Source organism: Budorcas taxicolor, chromosome X, assembly GCF_023091745.1.
Source record: "Budorcas taxicolor isolate Tak-1 chromosome X, Takin1.1, whole genome shotgun sequence".
Lineage (NCBI taxonomy): Eukaryota > Metazoa > Chordata > Mammalia > Artiodactyla > Bovidae > Budorcas > Budorcas taxicolor.
In genome coordinates this window covers 89117961-89123960 of record NC_068935.1, presented here as the reverse complement: position 1 = coordinate 89123960, position 6000 = coordinate 89117961, and positions in this window count along the sequence as shown.

Here is a 6000-nt window from a genome sequence, read left to right as displayed (position 1 = left end):
AAAAGGTACTTCCCCACTCCCATGCTACCATCCCACTCTACCACTTGCCATGTTGTCTGTCACAAGCAAATACAGGGATTTCATGAGATCTGGAAACTGTCATGATGTGACAGTAAGATTAGAGAATGAGCACTGGATGAACAAAGAAAAAGCACTGACATTACTGAGCAATTACTGTCTATCACATCTTTTACATCCATTTACTGTTCAACACAATCCTATGAGATGGGAACTATTTTCCCACACATTTACTAATGAAGAAGTTGAGGCATGTGGATGTGAAATAATTTGTCTAAGGTCAAAGGGTAAATGCAAGAATGGGGACTGACTTCAGGTTTGACTGACTTCAAAGTCATACATTTTCTATGGTAGCATTATGACATCATAATTCTACTCATAGGAATGCCATCCTAATTCCAACTGAGTGGCTTAGAAACCACTAGACATATCTTTCTCTTGGGTCCTCGGGTTCTTCATCTATACAATGAAGAAGTTAGACATAGAGTTTAATTTCTAAGTGCTCTTTTTTCCTGATCCCATTTGATTATCACATCATCCTATAAAATAAACTGGGCAAATATTGTCTCCATTGTTTAAATGAAAACTGGAAGTTCAGAGATGTTTTATGTCCTGCATACAGTCATGTAACTAGTTTCTTGGAGTCAGACTGAACCCCATGTTTCTGAATTTCAAGATTGAAGCATCACAGGCCACTGATCAAAATCATGTGACACTCTATTTCTTCTCATTATGGGAAAATTCCCCATTCCTATAGACCAGGGCTCCCATGAATAAAATGTTTGCATGTTATAGTATGATCTGAAATCCTTGCATATTTTCTCTGAATAAGTCATCAGTTAGAGGTTTGTTTTTGTTCTTCCAGAGATAGAATAACCCATTACTCATACCCTTTTCCAAAGGGTTTTGATAGGAACAAGTGATGTTTAAAATGCAAGAGTCTACCATATATACTAGATTCTGGACATTATTTCTGCAGTTACTAAGCTTGCTTGATAATCATAATCCCTAGAGAACTTGTTAAAAACACAGATTCCTCCAAGCCACTGAGAGCTGCTGATTTGAAATAAGACTATGACTTTTTAATAAGCTCCCTCATACAGTGGGTCTTCACCATAAGCAAGGGCTGGTTTTTAATCAATATGGCTGACTAGTTGGTTTTTGGGCAGTGCACTTTCTGATTGGTCAGAGTACATGCCATACCATTTATTAAATATTCTGAACACAATCAGCAAGGTAGGGGTCAATATGTTCATCTGAGGTACTAAGAGGAGCTTAGAGTCCCAGGAGGCTCAATAGCTTGCAGAGATATTAAGCATGTTGGGGTGAGGAAGAGGTGAAGGTATAGCATGTTCATGTTTTTTTGACTGCAATAATTTTTTTGGTCACTGTCAACGGCAGCAGACCTTGGAGTATGTATCAGTCAGGGTTCTCCAGAGAAACAAGATCAATAGGAAATGTATAAATAAAGAGATTTATTTTAAGGAATTGGCTCATGTGATTATGGGGGCTGGCAATTTCAAAATATGTAGGCTAATAGGCTAAAAAATCAGGCAGGATTTCTATGTTACCTCTTAGGCAGAATTTTCCTGGGAAACTTCAGTTTTTGCTTGTAGAGCTTGGATCAGCACACTATTAAGGGTAATTTTTAAGGGTAATTTATTTTATTTAAAGTCAACTGATTCACTTGAGAAAGAAGAAAAGGTTTAGACATCTTGCTCCCTGATTTCAAACTTTATTACAAGCTATAGTAATCAAAACATATGATATCAGCATAAAAATAAACACATAGATCAACTGAACAGAATAGAGGACTCAGAAATAAGCCCATGCGTATATGGTCAATTAATTTATGACAAAGGATCCAAGAATATACAGTGGGGAAAGGACAGTCTTTTCAATAAATGGTGTTGGGAAAACTGGATAGCACATGCAAAAGAATGGAACTAGTCCCCTATTTTATATCACATACAAAAATTAACTCAAACAAGTCTTTAGATTTGAATGTAAGATGTGAAACTACAAAACTCCTAGAAGAAAATAAAGGTGGTAAGCTCCTTGACATTAGTCTTGGTGATTATTTGTTTTCTGGATATGACTATAAGAAAAGGCAACTGAAGCAAAAATAAACAAGCTAGTTTGCATCCAAAAGAAAAGCTTATCCACAGCAAAGGAAATCATCAATAAAATTAAGACAACCAACTAAATGGGAGAAAATATCTGCAAATCATTTATTTATATCTGACAGAGTGTTAATATCCAATATATATAAAGAACTCGTACAACTCAATGGCAAAAAAATAAACAAAAACCCTCAATCCAATTAAAAAGTGAGCACAGGCCTGAATAAACATTTTTCCAAAGAAGACATACAGATGGCCAACAGGCACATAAAAAGATGCTCAACCTCACTAACCATCAGGGAAATGCAAATCAAAACCACAATGAGATACCACCTCATACCTGTCAGAATGGCTATTATCAAAAAGACAAGAAATAAGTGTTGGCAAGGATGTGGAGAAAAGGGAACACTTGTGCATTCTTAGTGGAAAGATTAAAAAGGGGAGGGAGTTCTGTACTCCCTCTGAGCACTAGGAATTACCTTTCCTGGCCCTCGAGACAGTACTAGAGGACTTCTGGAGTTCTTTGTCTATGCCATTGTGCCCACTTCTGTGTTTTAGGCTGTGTTAAGACTAAGGGATACAAAAGGGGGGAAAGGGTTAAAGAAAAAAAGAGTAAACTCGCTACTAACAGGGTAATTCTACTTTTGGTATTTTTTGTTTCTTTTTCTTGCTGCTGTTTACAGAGAACTTAAATTGCTGCCCTGTATTCTGTCCTGGTTTTATACTTGTTTTCAATGCAACAGACAGGGTGAAGCATGCTCACTCCATCTTACCTAGAACCAGAACTCCTGCAATAGATTCTTTACTACTCTCTCTGCTTTCACTCTAGCCCTGCTTACATACCATTCTCTACACATCAATTGGAGTTATCCTTAAAACCCTCAATAAGACTACATCACTCTTGTTTAAAAACCTGTACACTGCTAGTGGGAAGGTTAAAAAGGGGAGAGAGTTTTGTACTCCCTCTAAGCAGTAGAAATTACCTTTCCTGATCCTCAAGACAGTACTAGAGGACTTCTGGAGTTTTATGTCTATGCCATTGTGCCCACTTCTGTGTTAAAACTAAAGGGGAAAAAAACAATTTAAAAAGGTAAACTCACTGCTAAGAGACTAATTCTACTTCTGGTATTCATTCTTAAAAAAAATAAAAATAGAACTACCATATAATCTAGCAGACCCACTCCTGGGCATATACCTGGAGAAAACCATAATTCAAAAAGACGCATGTACCCCAGTGTTCATTGCAGCACTGGTTACAATAGCTGGGACATGGAAGCAACCTAGATGTCCATCAAGAGACAAATGAATAAAGAAGATGTGGTAGATATATACAATGGAATATTCCTCAGCCATAAAAAGGAACAAAACTGTGCCATTTGCGGAGACATGGATGGACCTAGACACTGTCATACAAGTGTTTATATGAATATATGAGACCTACACTTTTTGTATAAAGGAAAAAAATCATTATTTTTTGCTCCTTTCTTCTGCCATTGTTTTCCCCCTTCACCTACCAAAGCTATTGTTATTCCCTAATTTAAAGAAAAAGTACAAAATGTGTGCACCTTATTGTACCTAAATTTTATTTCATAAGAAACAAGGAACTACAAAATATTGACCTTTAGTTAATTATATGCATTCAATAAAATATTCATATGTAAAATAATCTAATTTGTATATTTGTAGACTATTTTATTTTCCTTTTTCCACACAAATTTCAGCTCTTAGAGGGCAAAAATTCACTTAGTCAGTCTTGTTCACTTCTGTATCCTCCATATATAGAGTAGCACTTTACACATAGTAAATTCTAAAAATTCGATCAGCTGAATGAACGTCTCTTGTATTTTACTTTTAAGCATACATTTAAAAAACATAAAGCATTTTTGGTAAAGGCTCTGTTCAGTAGGGCTTAATATTCTGTTTGATTCACTTCAACAACATCACATCAAGAACTGCTTCATCGCACTGGGGGCTTTTGCATGAAGTGGTGTGAGAGTCTGCATTCAGCCATTTGTCTGGTATCTGCTTTGTTTTGTGCTGGAATTATAATCTTGTCTTTGTTCATCTTGTCATCTTCTCATCCTTTTGTTTAAGACTAGATGTCTTTTCATAAAGCATTTCTTCACTGTGATCATATTGTTTATTAGATTACTTGATTATTTTTATGTTTTGTTGCTGTTGTTCAGTTGCTAAGTTGTGTCCGACTCTTTGCAACTGTCTGGATTGCAGCACACCAGGCTCCTCTGTCTCCCACTATCTCCACTCAAATTCATGTCCGTTGAGTCAGTGATACTATCTAACCATCTCATCCTCTGCTGCCCTCTTCTCCTTTTGCCTTCAATCTTTCCCAGCATCGGGGTCTTTTCCAGTGAGTGGGCTCTTCGCATCAGGTGGTCAAAGTATTGGAACTTCAGCAATAGTTCTTCCAATGAATATTCAGGATTGATTTCCTTTAGGACTGACTGGTTTGTTCTCCTTGCAAGGGACTCTCCAGAGTCTTCTCTAGTACCACAATTTCTTTGGTGCTCAGCCTTCTTTATGCTTTATTTATTTTCATGCTTACCATTCAACAATATAAGCTTTAGAACTGCTCTTTTGTTTGCTGCTTTATCCCTAATTTCCAGAATAGGCACTCTATCGCTGTTTGTTGAATGAATATATCATATTTAATTTCATCAATTGCCTCATTTGTAAAACAGGGATAGTACTCCTATGTCACTGACTCTTAGGAAGAACAGTAGTGCTATATCATAACATGTATGCTAGAGGGCATGTTAGGTGCCATGACTAGCTAAGGGTCAAGATGTTGCATACCAGCTTCCACAGCAAGGCTAATTCAGACCTATGCTTTAGCAAAATTGCAGACTTTAACCTGAAGTTGAACATTGGCCTTGCACTTATATATAGTTAAAATCACAAGTGGAAATCCCAAAGTGTTAAGTTTCCTCTCCATAGGAAGACAGTGAGTCCTGTAAAGAATTTTATATGCTGGGAAATAGGGGTGAAATTGATTATGAAACACTTCATTTCTAAAATCAGGGAATTTCAGAACTTGGACTTGATGCAGTGGGCACTGGGAATGATTTTAAATTTCTGAGCGGGGGTGGGGGCAGTGCAGGGGCAGTGTTATAACAATGGTGTTTGCTTGAAGACTGCCACCATATCCTGCCTGTCCACCATACCCCACATGCATGGTGGGGTGTCTCCAGGACCTTGCTTCAGAAGTGTAAGTTCTCCCATCCACTAAACTGGTGTTTGTGTTTGCATGTGAGTGTGTTTTTCGTTGCCAAAGGAGATCAAGTTGTTCCACGCTGTTGATTTGGTGGTGCTGATGGTCAGCAAATGGGAAGAATAGGTAAGTTCTTTGTGGGGCTTTCAATAATTGGCAAAAGCTTCCCAGCAGCTGTCTGTGGGGTGGGGTGTAAGAGAGTAGCTATGAGGGACTTCTTTGTAGCTGTGTTTGTTTGCAAATTTAGAATATCTTGCTATGTTTCGTGATATGTAAAATGCAAATAATAGACAAGTGTATGTGTTCTAAATCTCCCTTTCACACATATTCCTTGAGGCTACATTGGCTTGGGTAGCTCTTGGCTTTTCACTCAGTAATTACCTTTCTCAGTATGTTACAGCAAGCTTGGAAAGTACGGATTCAGTGATTCATCCTATTTATTGTCTAATTTAGAAGGACAGTGAAAGCACTCGTAGTTACTTTGTGATTTTCCACACTGACAGCTTAGGTAAGATATGGCAAATCCCAAAGTAATTCAAAGTTCTTTCAAGTTCTCTGCAGCCTGGCAGAGTGCATGCCTAGAAAGAGAGAACATTACAGGGCTCCGATCTTAACACTAGACTCTCCAGC